Source organism: Rattus rattus, chromosome 5 (genome assembly GCF_011064425.1).
Source record: "Rattus rattus isolate New Zealand chromosome 5, Rrattus_CSIRO_v1, whole genome shotgun sequence".
Lineage (NCBI taxonomy): Eukaryota > Metazoa > Chordata > Mammalia > Rodentia > Muridae > Rattus > Rattus rattus.
This window is the reverse complement of record NC_046158.1, coordinates 96,813,636-96,828,070: the sequence shown is the minus strand read 5'-3', so window position 1 is coordinate 96,828,070 and position 14,435 is coordinate 96,813,636. Positions and strand designations below refer to the sequence as shown.

The following is a 14,435-nucleotide window of genomic DNA, read 5'->3' as shown; positions in this document are numbered from 1 at the left end:
TATACATCTTTTTCCCCCTACTCCCAGTCCCCACTACTCTCTTCTTTAATTGGCACTGTATCAGTGAGGTGGCTGCACCTGGCTTGTTGGGGCTGCAGAGCACAGGCTTCTACCCTAAAACCCCATAACATGGCATGAGTTAGAGTCAGTGCCCTACACAAGAGGCCCCAGAGTAGGCCTATCTCTAGCCCCCTGATGTCATTATGAAAAGACAACCACTAATAAACCAGAAAATGGGTCTTACTGAACATCAAACCTTCCAGCATCTTAACCTTGGACTTCTGAGCTCTCAGAGTCAGGAGGAAGAGCATTGTATAGAAGGAGTGTGGTCAGTGGATTCTGCACAGCAGCCAGTGCTGTAAGCCGGCTGCTGAGTGAAGAAGCCACATGTATATGACACAGGTGAAGGTGCTCAGAAGTCCCTAAGCCAAGGACAGTCTGAAAAGGTGGCAGTGGGAAGAGGGCACCTTACACCACTACTCAGGAAGGGTGAGTCCTGTACAGTGGATATGTCTAACCAGAATCTGAAGAGGACAGGGGAGCCTCCATATGTGCAAAGCAAAGGTGATCACTGAACCACTGCAAGGAATTGAGTCCTGGGTTTCACTACTCATGAGTCAACACCGTGCCTGCAGACCCTGCTTCACGCTGTCTGTCCATCGCAGACCACAATGATGAGTCCCACATTCAGAGACTACTGGGGAGGCAGGCACTGACACTGCACACTGTCGGGAGGATAAGGGGTCCTATGGAGACCGGGCTCTAGGAGGGGCAGATCTGGAACTCCCAGCCCTCTCTTCTAGAATGTTCCACACCTATCTCTTTCTGCTCTGGGATTGGTTCTAACTATTGCCCTTCCTGTGCAACCCATCCATGCATTCGCTGGTGGGACGAGAGCACAGTGCTTAGCTCTAAGGGTCTGGCAGCTAACTTTGTCAGACCTTTGGGTCCTCCTGCAGGAGAAGGCAGAGTCCAGCTCTAGAAACCACCAATTCCTGCAGAACCGGAGCTCCTTGCCCTGTCTGGGTGTTCGCCATGACCTCAGCTTTGGTTTCTTGATGTGGATAGTGAGAGAACTTTGCTCCCTTCCCTTGAGAGAATAATGAAATGATGAGGTCTAAGCATTGGGGTGCAGGGGTCCTTAGGACCAGTACCTCCAAACCGAGTGAACACACCTGATGAAAGGTCAGGAAGACCACACACAGACACAGACACGACACAGACACACACACACACACACACACACACACACCACATACAAGCACACACACACACACCACACATACACCACATAAACATACCATATACACACACACCCCACACATATACCACATACACCACACACACACACCCCACATACACATACCACACACACCACATACACACACACACAGACATTCACACACCACACATACACACACACAGACACTCACAAACCACACACACACACACACAGACATTCACAAACCACACACACACACAGACATTCACAAACCACACACACACACACACACACACACACACACACACACACACACACACACACACACACACAGTGTATCCAAAATACACCTTCCATAAAGATCAGTCAAGCCCATTGAGGTTTGCCACAGAGCAGAATCCCAGGATTCTTCCAGAAGATAGACGGCCAACTACTCAACCAATCCATAGAGTAAGTCCATCTACTCTATGGCCCAGGGGGGAAAAATTCAGCTCTGCCTAGCATCCAGTTATTGTTGGGAAAAGTCTAAGCCTAAGGAAAAGTCCCACTTGATGGGACCGTCCATCCATTTGCTGATGGTACAAGAACTCAGGCATACTGAGCTTACCCATAACTCTCTCTCTCTCTCTCTCTCTCTCTCTCTCTCTCTCTCTCTCTCTCTCTCTCTCCCTCCCTCCCTCCCCCCCCTCCTTTTTCCCAAATTCTGACCTTTTCTAGACTGTTCTCCAAACAAAAACTGGCAGTGGGAGTTCAGTTCAACTAGCCAGACCTTCCCAAGGGACCTGGTAACCTGAGAGAAGCCATTCAGGAACACTGGCCTCTCTGCAGACCATGGCACCCTTCCCGGGTGTGTGGACTATGAGCTAAGCCATCCCGGGAAGGCCTGGGGAGCAAAGCTATCTCTACAGCAAGGACACTTGCTTTAGAGCCGTGATGAATTCATTTAATATCTTCTTGCTACAGTTGCTTTGCAGGCGCTACTATTAATGCCTCCAAAGTTTCCTCCAAAATTTCTTCCAAATGCCGTTTGCTGTCGCTTCAGCTCACTAGCTGCCATTGCTACAGGCTTAACTAACCGCTGGAAGGCCCCTTGAATAGAACCCCTTCATTATTCTTTCTCTCTGTTGGACCTGCCATTGCTAGCTCAGGTCTGAGGCCGGGGAAGGGCTATGCCTGTAGCCCTTCGGTCTGATTTTCAGGGAGCCACAGATGGTGATGGTATGGGGGTTGGGGAGACTCCTGTGCCTGGACAGATAAGGACCAAAGTTTCGGAGGGTGTATGATGTTACCCTTCCCAAGTACCACCCCCAATTCTTTGAAAATACTTAAGTGTAGTTGGATGGACATCATAGGGTCTGGGCTGTGCGGTCACTGGGAAGCTCTGACTTTAGGTTGATATCTGAAGGCACGGCTTGTTTAACTGCCACTTGGCTGGTCTGTGCTTGACTGAACTGTCTATTCTCCCTGGGTATTTCCTTTTCTGGTCAAAGCTCCTGTTTGCTTACTGGACCATTCCTATGAACACTGACAGGATGGGTCCTGGTCACACCATTGCCACACCCACACCCTTGCCACAGCGACACCTGCGCCCCTGCTTGGCTGGTGGATGGTGGGGAGGGGTCCCCCGTATTGTTCTTTCATGCTTTATAGAGTCCCGAGTATCTACTTATCCTGCCCATCTACTGTGAATATGGCTCCATTCTTCCCAAGGGCTAACACTTCTACCACCCCTCTCTTCTGGACATTGGGCACACCCTCTCCCAGCAAGTTCTACCCACCAAGTTCTTGCCTGTCTTAGATCTGCTGACATGGGACCATGCTCTCCTTCCTGGGAACTGACCTCTGATGGTGAGGGCTGCACACTTACATTCCTCCTTCTGGGATAAAAAGATGACTCAGTGGGCCAAGGAATTGCTGTGCAAGCATAAGAACCTGGATTCAAACACTCTCCCCTGCCAAGACCCACATAAAAGACCAGCTATGGTGCAGCACGGAGTGTATCCCCAGCTCTTGGGGCAAGCAGGAGACAGACCCCCCCCAGGGCTTACTGGCCAGGCTGTCTAGCTGACATAACAGGCCCCAGGTTCAGTAAGATGCCCTATCTCGAAAGGGGTGCTAGAGAGATGACTCAACACTTGACTTCTTTTGGCATTTCCAGAGGACACAAAGTTCAGTTCCCAGCACCCATATCAGGTGGCCCACAACTGCCTATAAGGACAGTTCCAGAGAACCTACCGTCCTCTTCTGGTCTGTACACACACATTGGCACCCACATCCATAGATGGCATCCACATCCATAGATGGCATCCACATCCACAGACACTCACATAGAAAACTTAATCTCTCTCTCTCTCAAAAAAAAAAAAAAAAAAGTAGGGTAGAGAAGTAATTGAGGAAAACAATGATGTCAGCCTCTGGCCTTCTCATGGGTCTGTTGAGCACATCACCATGTAACACACAGATGGACAGATAGACGGGCAGACAGACACATGGTGAGAAAGAGAGAGGAGAATATATACGGGGGGAGAGATAACTGGAGATCTGCCTCCACACATGCCTTCTCTCCCCTCCCTTCTGCCCAGATTCTCTCATTTCCAGATATCTTATCATTGTCCGCTTCTTGGCCTAAGGCTTTCATCACAGCCTGCGATACTTCCTGGGACACAACAGAACTTGAGTCAGTCCATTTACAGATTAGTTAGCTCTGTTTATTGGCCAGTGGCCTAGTGCAGTGCCCAGGAATGATATCTGTCCTTGGGGAATACTTGGTTAATAAACACAGTCCAGACTGAGGCCTTGTGCTGAGCAGAATGCAGGGTGAGACGGCCAGTGCAGGCCCTGTTACAACAACATGCACAGGCGGCAGAGGGACCTGTCCAGCCTCCCACTGTCAGGCCAAGCCACCTCTCTCAAAACCATCAAGCTACCAGCTATGCTCACCTACTGCTGGTCAAGGGAGGCAGGGCTTCTACTTAGCGGGGTGACCTCAGGACCCCCCTCCCCATTTTCTCTCTGGGCTGGTTTTCCTCTATACGTTAATGAGAGTTGGATTAAACATGGTCAGAAAACCCCTCCTCTGTCTTGAAGGTGCTGCAACATCTAAGAGGGCCAGCTCACTTCTGGATAGCCCTTCCTCTCCTGGGCAACTTGTACTCTGGCTGAATGGTCCCCTAGCTCCTCCTGCCTCAGTTCCTTCTTGTCCAATTCCACATGATGCCTTTGAAGCTGGAAGAAAGAAACGAAGCTGGAGAAGCTCCAGGCCAGAAAACCAAACTACAGAACCAGTCCTCCCAGTTGTAACTCTGCTGATGCCTGAGCTTCTGGGAGTCCGGGTGCCATGTAGGCAGCCTTGAGCAAGGTGACTGGTTTGTTGCTATTTGCCGTGGGGGAAAGTAGCCTGGGCCCCTGCTGCACTGAGATCAGAGGCCAGAACACAGCTGACTTGAGGTTTCTGCCCATACTTTTCTGAGCACTCAGGAAAGCCTTTTCCAAGCTTTGGGTTGCCTGAAGTGAGAAGGAAGGACTCAGCCATGATGCTCCCTCCTTAGCCAAGGTCTAGGGCCCTAGAATCCAGACAAAAATGCTGACCCAATCAGAGTGTCCTCAGTACAGTGCTGCCCAAATCATGAGCAGAACGAGTGCCCCAGAGAAGTCCCGATTGTCCAAAAACGGGACTCAGTGTCCCTCTGCCAATGCTTGGGCCTCTGCACTGTAACACCATACTGAGCTTTTATACACATTACTGACCAATGTGAGTGTTGCTTTGCTGGGGTTCAGGTCCTGTGACCTCTTGTCTGGAGAGGAAATTTCTCCCAGCTTAACAAGGGAACTTGTCTTGTTCTGGGTTTGCCTTGATTCTAGGTGAAATCAGAGAGGGCAGTGGCAGTGGTGGTGGTGGTGGTGGTGGTGGTGGTGGTGGTGGTGATGGTGGTGGTGATGGCTGATGGTGGTGATGATGGCGGTGGTGGTGGTGGTGATGGTGGTGATGGTGGTGGTGGTGGTGGTGGTGGTGGTGGTGATGGTGGTGGTGATGGTGGTGGTGATGGTGGTGGTGGTGGTGGTGGTGGTGATGGTGGTGATGGTGGTGATGGTGCTGGTGGTGGTGGTGGTGGTGGTAATTAACTTTTCTAAATTACTAGGATAGAAAACCACTTGGTAGGAAAAGTTTTAAAAGTGTCTGGGACGGAGCATCCCAAGTCTTTCATCAGTGGTCCTCTCTACATGCAGCCTTTGTACGTCAGATGGGCATAGTGAGATCATAGCTCTTCAGGAACTGCAGCCTCCACTGTGAGAGAGGTGTCAGGCTCTCAGAGGAGTGGTACCAAGCAACACTTCGCCTCCCCATCCCTTGCATGGGTACAGCGTACTCCAGATCCCTCAGGATCCTGAATGCTGGACCTCAGAAGGAACTGTTTTCCATGGCCTGGGGATCTTTAAAGAACCTGGGCACACGATTTACTCAATGGGGCAAACAGATCTGGTGTCGCTGTTCTCCCTGGCTTTCTTGGGGGTGGAGCTGTCAACGTTATATCTTCACTTCTCTCAGGAGAGGGTCTTCCACAGTCACCCAGCGAACCTTTCCTGGGTCCCCTAAATAAGATGGGCCCCTTCTTTCCAGCACCTTTCTCCTCTGATGGTCTCAGCAGTTTCCAAAGCATCCTAGCCACCCCTTCAAAAGCCCTAGCTCACGGGTGCTAATTACCCTTGTGGGTTGGGAGAGGAAACTGAGGTGGAGAGACGTCATCAGAAGCATCAACGCAGGCCTGACACACACTCCTGACTCTGTCGGTCGGTGACATGTCCCAGGTCTGGGACTTATTCCTGAGCATGCTTTGCCTGGATCTAGAGATAGGAGCTGCTTCCACATAGAGTTCTCTCAGAACATAGGGACTTTGTGGGGGTGGGGTACATTTCTATGAAGTTCTAATTTAGGACTTGCTTGAATTCATAAATTATTTGGACTGGATGAATCATGGGTGACAACTTCAGAAATGAGATGGGCCATCAAAGGCATAAGGAGAAACCATCCAGTTATAACCTGGCCCTGTGGCTCAGCCTTGACCCCAAGCTCAGCCTCTCTCTCCATCCCTTTACTCTGTGCAAAGTTCCCGAGGCCCAGAGATCTGTCCCGTTTATCTTTCCCACTCCCTCTTCCAGCCATCTGGATTTGGTACTTAGTAACCAGGCAATCACTAGCTACCAGCCAGCAAGCAGGAACAAGCATTGTCTGGATCTCACTACCTGCCAGGTACTATGGTCTACTGGCAACTAACCCCAGTACAAAAGGTTGAGAGGTATTTGGGTCACCAGGGTGTCACCCTCATGAGTGGATTGCTGTCCTTACACAGCGTAGATCAGAGTGGGTGCAGCTCTTTTGCCTTTCTGCCTTGTAACATCTCAGTCAGCACAGAGGCTTTACTAAATGTGAGCCCTTTGACCTTGGACTCCCTGGCTTCTGAAACTGAGGTACAAATAAAGCTCCTTGGGGTGTAAATTAGGTAGCAGTACATTATTGCAGGATATTTGATCACATTGTGAACCCCAAGATCATGGACCAGAAAAAACTTGCGTTGTGGCTCAGCCCTAGCACACACCTTTAATCCAAGAGCTAAGTAAGTCAACCCCAGGTCAAGAGGCAGAGCCAGTGACCAGCTGACAGAGAACCAGCTGACGGGGGATGGCGGAAGTAAACAGAAAGGAGGGTCTTTGAGTCGGAAGGTATTTAAGACAGAGTGGAGAAGGAGAAGGAGCTTTTCCCTCTGGGATGACAGTAGAGTAAGGACAGTGGGGTGCTTCTCTGGCTCTCCGAGCTAGCAGGCTTTCACTTCAGTGTCTTCATTTGGTAGACCGAATGGCTGGGATTTTGTGTTTAAAACAACAGCACGGACTATGTTGTAGTAGCACACACAGACTGAGACACCAGAAGAGACAAGCCTCCTCCTTCTCACTGGTCCCTTTCTCGGCTTATTCCTTCCTGGAGCCAGAGTTTAAGTTATGATGGAGATAGAGTATATGTGGGGCTCAGGGGCCGGCAGTTTTCCAGGTCAGGCGTATAGCTCACACACACAGGAGGGCCAACCTCAGCTAAGAAGTTCCCATTTCCTATGCTGTGCCCCACTTTCCTAGCTAGCCCACTTGTACCAGGAGACTCACAGAAATGAGCTCTTTTCTCAAGCTGCCGCCCTGCCAAGGCTGGCTATAAACTAGATGCCTGACAGTAAGGTTTGCAGGGCCCAGTGCTGTCCAGGTCTGACCACCTGCTCTACTGCTGGGTGTCCCCACTGACATCTGGATGGAGCCACCAGGAAAGGCTCTCTGCTTCCAGCCACAGGTCTCTCAGAAGCTCCTTCTGCCTTCTGCAAGGGAGATATACTGCACTGGGGGAAACCTCTGGGCCATGTGGGTAAGGAATAATACCATCTTCTAGTATTTCAGCCTATTCTTTGACTGGCTCTGCCAGTCCTCTGTACCCAGAATCTCTCACAGAGACAGATATGGTCAGAAACCAGCCCAAGGGCTTCACTGAACCCTCTTAAGACTGCAACAGACTTTCCATCTTCCGGTGGCCTGGCTTCTACCCTAGGCTTCCTCCTGGCCATGCCAGCTGCCTCCCTGAGGGACTACTGTTTGCTTGCACATTCCGAGCATCTGCCATCCTGCTCGCAGCTGGGCTCTGGCTTCTGCTCAGTTTTGCAGACCTGGAGGCTCCCAAGGTTAAGAGTCACCTTCTGAGAGGAAGCAAGAAGCCCTTCCACAGCCTAGCCATTTTCCTCATCCTGGAGCCAGGTATAGAAAATACTAGAGTCTCCTCCTGACTGTGATCCTTTGTGTTCTCTCTCCCAGGACCAGGGCAGGGAACTGTGCTGGTCGTCCTGAGGAAAACTACATAGAGTAGGCTGGAGTCCCACTGGCCTGCACCGTCCCTGTGCCTGGCAAATCTCAAATGCACCCAGTGTATGTGGGTGGGGGAGGGGTCATCAGAAAGGTTATGCAGGGGTTGGGGGTTTAGCCCAGGGGTAGGGCGCTTGCCTAGGAAGCGCAAGGCCCTGGGTTCGGCCCCCAGCCCGGGAAAAAAAAAAAAAAAAAAAAAAAAAGAAAGGTTATGCAGTTCCTATATGCCCTGCAGGGGCTCAGAGTTTCCACCCAAGTCAAATTCTTCTAGAAGGGTTTATTCTTGGGGCCAAGTCCCCTGGTACCTGCCATTAGCATTCCTAGGCTGATCACCAGGAAAAAAAAAATGTGGGTAAAAATGCTCACAGAGGGGGACCCTTCTTAACCCAAAGGCCAATCCCTGATCTTAACTAGGTGAGCTCCCAAGCCCACCCTGGGAACTCAGTTTATCAGAATCAATTTAGGGAAACACACCCCTGCCACCCCCACCGAAGAAATGCAAAATTCTCTGACCTTGGCATTCTACACCAGAGGCTGCACTGCGTTAGCCTTGTTCCCTGGAGCATGAACTTGAGTTCCTGGGGCCTGATGAAGCCACCAGCTCACAGCCCTGAGCATAATGGGGAGCCCAAGCAAGACTAAGGGTAGCACTAGCTTGCTCCCCAGGCAGGCCCCTGGCCCTGTCCTCATGCTGACTTTCAGAGTCAGAGTCTGCCAGGTTAAGTTCAGGGAAGGGCACAGGTAGGAAACAGGAACCCAGTAGGCAGAGGACGCACCATAAATATTTGTGGAATGACTACATGAGGGGCAGGTGAGAAGGGCTTCTTGGAAGGCGTCCTGGTGGCCCTAGCTGGGTCTGGCAGGAGCAGGAAGCAAACACAGGGACTGTAGAAACAAGCCCAGAGCCAGAAACTGGTTTCCACTGAGCTGTTTCAAAATCTACCTGAAGAGGGGGTGGCCAACAGTCAGGCAGCCTCTTTAGTCCAAGCGCTCACAGCTTTTTTTGTGAACATGGAGTTAGCTTCTATGGCTTAGGTGAGGAGTGGCCTCAATATATGGACACCCTGTCCCCCGCTTAAGAATCCAGAGCCTGCTGCCACAGTGGAGACCTTACCTTGGCACTCCTTCTGGGCAGCGGGACCTCACCCTCTCCCTCTGCAGGTTGGTGCTTGTCTGGAGCCCAGAGCTTGCTGCTACCTTTAGGCAAAGGAAAAAAAAAAAAAAAAAAAAGGAGAAAGAAAAAGAAAAACCCCAGTGATTTTCTCTTTCAGTCGCTTTTCTCCAGAAGGTCCCTGATTGGTATCATCTTGCCTCTGTGGGCACAACCTCCCTGCCTGCGGCAGCTTACTCACCGGTGTGCCTAACAGCCTGCCAGTTAGGAACCTAACAGTTGTGTGGGGGAGGTAGGGGGCACACACCCCTCTGCCTGACACACATTGGGCATGACTGAAAGGGGGTTTCGGGGTGGCCCCCAGCTGAGCCTCAGCCTGTAGCCTGTTCATTGAATGTGTCACACATAGGAAGGAGCTTAACAGCTCAGCCTGGAAGGGGGTGGGGGGTGATAAGATCCCTGTAGGAAGGTGTTCCCTGGGCACTCAGGGCTGTCAGGAAGACAAGCAATGGCCCTGAAGTCCCACGCCTTAGGAGTTTAGCTCTTAACACTTGGCCAGGCCTCAGGACCACTTCCTATCTTGGCATCTGGCCATGTCTCTGTCCTGTGGACCCAGCAAGGGCTTGGGCCTGCCTGAGCAGGCAGCTGTTCTTCAGTCTACTCAGGCTATGCGTTTCATGTCTCTTCTCCCCAGCATGCATTCAAGACTAGGCTGGCCCAGCATCAATCAGAATCAACTGCTGTAAGCTCCCCATCCCAGCTCTCTGCTGACCAGCGGCTGTCCTCAGATCTGGCTGGGCGCGCACACACACTGTGACACACCCTCACCCTCTCACACACGTGGGTCCACACCCAATACAGAGCCACCTACCTGCACAGGCCTGCCTATGCCAGTCCAGCCTTGCTCTCCAAATACCAATGACTCTGGAAGCCACACGTTTTACAGAAAGATCCCCTTGAGAGGTGAGCTCAAAGGCAACCCAGAAGGACTCCAGTCGGTGTGGACCAGACTCCCCTTCTCTCCCAGAACCTTCAGAGGACACACGGGCAGCCTGAACACCATGTCTGCTATTGTATTCTGCCAGCTGAGGTCTCTCCATGGGCACCTCTGGCTCCCTCCGTGCCTTCCATGTCCTTAGAGGGTAGTGGCAGCTTCCCGGCGAGTTCCATCTTCCTCCAAGCCGAGGTAGGGCGGGGAGAGTTAGAAGGGGCGGGCCTCAGGGACACCTCCAAGTTTTCAGCTCCCCAAATAATCAGATGCAAAGGGGGAAGGAAGAAAAGCCAGGGTGGGTGGGTGACTCAGTGGCGGTGGGCCGGCTTAGTCACCTGGATGGCTGCTTGCTGCTCCTGGCATGTCAGGAACCGAGCAGTGCCCTCCCCCCACCTGCTGTGGTCCGCCGCTGCTGTCAGGAGGAGCTGGCGTGGAGCCCCCGGTTGTGTCCAGGCTGCGGAGCAAGCGACAGCCGCTCCCGCCTTCCTCTGGCCAATCGATCAGGGTCCGGCAGCCTCGGCCGCGGCGCACCCCTCCTCCACCGTGCGCCCCAGCTCACTTTGGGATTTCTCCATTAGATCCTCAGGCAGCGACCTGCTCCTGTAGGGCGCGAGCAGCTCCAACGTTGCCTGGCAATTTTGATATCGTCGGGGGTTGCCATGGGGAGGAGGGTGATGTCATTGACACAAAAAAAACCCACTGAATTTACAAATCAGCTGGGGCTGGAGCTATTTATAAAAAACACGTTTCTCACTGCTTTCCTTTGCTGAGGGGGAGGGAGAGGAAGGGCTGAGGGTGGGATTCAGGGGAGCCTACTATGGTGCACCTTACCGTTGTTCCCCAGAAGCCAGTCCTTCTTGGCTCACAGCCAAGCCTAACCCCCTTCCCATCCCCGCCCCAGGTTTGCAGCTGTGGGTCTCAGCCCTGGCAGGCGTGGCCACAGCTGGCTGCGCGCTCTTGCTGCTTCTCATCTGGTTTTATCCTAAAGGGCAAAAAGGGTAAGGATGGAGGGCGGGGTACTCAGCCCCGTGGGTACCATCTTTCCGTTTTCCCTTGCTCCAGCACCGCCCCTCCCATGACCAGAAACAGTTGCACCGACTGGAACCGAGACTTGGGCTCTGAGGATGCCCACCTGCCGGTTCCCTGGAGAGCACTTGCTGAGCTCGGCCCCTCCCTCCCTGTCTTGAGCCTCTGCCTCCTTCACAGGTCATTTTTTCTCATGTCCATCTGGGAAATGCCCAAATGCCCGTCTTGGCCAATTGTTTGTCTTTTCCCTGTTACCACGAATAATTCCGTTGAAACGCCCTCTTTCTGTGGCTTCTACTAAAATCTGCTGAAGGCTGACTTCAAACCTATGTAGCAGGTACCCCATTGTGGGGAGTCCAGCCTACACTGCCCAACACATGTTCCTAGATCCACAAGTACTGACAGGAGAAAGCTAGACGTTTTTTATTCTAACTGCTCAAGGTGGGTACACATTATTTTTGAATATTCACTCTTAAAATTTGGCTAACACCCTGAGCTCTGAATTTCCAGTCTTGGACTCACATCTCAACTCCATTGTCCTCTAGCTGAGTGACTCTGGCATGCTGGCTAACCAACTGAATCTCAGTGTCATCGTCTATAAAATGGAAACAATTTCACCTGCCTCCCAGGATTATGAGAATTCAGTGAACAACGTTCCCTGGTCAGGGACTGCTCATCTGAGAGCTCGACAAACATCTGCATTCTTCTCCATTGGCCTGTGTCATTTATTGCTCATCTTTATCTACCTCATCACCAAGCTAATCTTCTAAAGCCAGGACTCCCAGTCACTGCCTGTGCAAAGGTCTCAGGCTGCACACGGGGACAACTTCAGTGTCACACATCATGGACATCAGAATCAAAATACAAATGTCACTCAACGGCCAACAGGAAACATTTTCCCTTGAACTAGGTAGGCATTGGGAGAACTCTGTATTTCTTTTTTGTCCTTCAATATAACATCATGAGGGAAAGGTTATAAATGATCCTTGTAAGCTCTGAGAGCAGACAGAAGCAAGTTAAGTCAGAAGCGAATCTACAGTGGAGCGTACCTGCAATTCTAGCACTGGAGGAAACTGAGAAGGAGGCTTACTGCTAGTTCGAGGCTAGCCTAGGCCATGTAAAGAGCTTTAGTTCGAGGCTAGCCTAGGCTACGTAAAGAGCTTTAGATACAGAGAATCTGATATCTCTCTCGTCCCCCCATATATATCAGTATTGCTTATAATCAGAAAAAAAAAAAGGAAGCTATGAAAAGGTTCACAAATAAGGGATTGACTAATATAGGATGGCACTTTCTCGTGCAACAAAATACCTGGATCCTGAGGAAGGACGGAGTTAGGCCAGCGAGATGGCTCAGTGGGTAAAAGTACTAGACACACAAACCTGACAGCCTGAGTTAGAACACTGGATCCAATGGTAGAGAGAGAGAAGACGCACATGGGTCCTGGCATTCATGCACATGCACACACGCATACAGGTGTAACAATAAAATGAGAATTAAAATTTGTATCTGTTTCTCTGTGGGGGGGATGGCACTGACAACAGAGAGAGATGGCGCCACGTGCTTCGAGACAATAGAGATCTCATGCCACATTCACTGAAAAGCACAGCTATTTATTTTTTTTTTTTTTTTTTTTTTTTTTTTTGGTTCTTTTTCAGAGCTGGGGACTGAACCTCAGGGCCCTTGCGCCCTAGGTGCAAGCGCTCTACCACTGAGCTAAATCTCAACCCCATTGCACAGCTATTTCTATACTTGCTTTTAACCTTGCTGTTACCCTGAGAAAGGGGCTAGTGAATCTTCTACTTTTTAAAAATTGTAACTTTTGCATTATCTGAAATTTTTTTTTTCTTTTTTTCGGAGCTGGGACCAACCCAGGGCCTGCGCTTCCTAGGCAAGCGCCTACCACTGAGCTAAATCCCCAACCTAAAAGAAACATACATCTTTTTGTCTTTTTTTTTTTTTTTCCCCGGACTGGGGACTGAACCCAGGGCCTTTAACGCCTGTTAGGGCAAGTGCTCTACCGCATTGAGCTAAATCCCCAACCTCCTGAAATCTTTACTGAGCATATTTCTCTACTTTTAAAAAGACTCAGTTAAAAATAAGCAAGAAGGGGGTGGAGATATAGCTCAGTGGTTAAGAGCACCAGTCGCTCTTCCAAAGGACCTAGGTTTGATTCCCAGCACCACATGGCAGTTTGAACCACTTGAAACCCTAATTTTAGGGAATCTGGTGCCCTCTTTGGCCTCTGTGGGCACCACACACACATGGTGCACAAACAAGCGTGCGGGCAAACAAACATTCATACACATAAATGAAAACCACAAAAAGCGAGGGTTTAAAAACTGAAATCCAAGAAGCCAAGCTAGCATGGAGGCACAGAATCTTTAACGAGCGCACGAAGCACATACATCTGAACGTCCTGCCTCCACAGTTCCATTTTAAGGCAATGTGGGTTTGTGAAAAGTCCTTTTTCTTCTTTCAAGTGTCCAGAAATATTTTAGAAGAGCAAGATTGAAGGAGTTAAGGAGGTGGGTTGTTTATTACACTACATTTGAAGGAATAATTGATTGGAATAACAATTACATCCACTCTCTTTAGAAAATGTGACGTTTCTAAGTTCTTGTCGGTTTATAAGAAGTAACAGAAATTGCTGAAGAAACTGTCGCAGCCCCAGGCAACTCTGCCTTCTGCTACAATCCCAACAGCCACGGATAACAGCGGGTGCAGGAAGAGAGCAACACAAGCCCCTCCCCGTCTCCTCCAAATCAGCCACGTTCTCCAAATACCAGGCCCAGGAATGGAGGACAGAACAGAGAAGTCAGGGCAGCCTTGGGGGTTCTAAGCATCAGCACTGACGACTCTTCACACATGCCCACACCTGGACAAAAGGTGCTCTGAAACACCTACTGCGGCCCGGCACGGAGACCAAGAGGATTCTGATTGGCTGGCTCAGGTCACGTGTCCATTCACCCTGACAAAGAGGAGGGAGATCCTGGAGACAGTGCTCTGCCAATCTACTAGATGTAGGCTGGAAATTTAGAGTGGTACCATTAAAGGAAAGGGAACTGTGTCCCAGGGTACCCCCCAAAGTACCTTCAACGACAAATACATCAGCCGGGAGTCGTTACAATATTTCCACCACCTTTTCTAATTAAAGTCAATTCCTGAGTATGAAAGTCAGCAATTGCTGACTCTT

At 50.6% G+C, this 14,435-nt stretch overlaps 1 protein-coding gene across 1 annotated transcript in view; it reads right to left on the bottom strand.

Moving 5' to 3' along the window:
• Positions 1-10,870, bottom strand: part of Pak6 (p21 (RAC1) activated kinase 6) — a 34,862-nt gene extending 23,992 nt beyond the window's left edge. Inside the window, exons 1-2 of the mRNA XM_032903925.1 lie at positions 10,096-10,870; positions 9,228-9,310 (exon numbers count right to left, since the gene is read on the bottom strand). The gene's annotated coding sequence lies outside the window, so the exon portion shown is untranslated. The remainder of the gene's footprint in view (positions 1-9,227; positions 9,311-10,095) is intronic.
• Between the last annotated feature and the right edge of the window lie 3,565 nt (positions 10,871-14,435).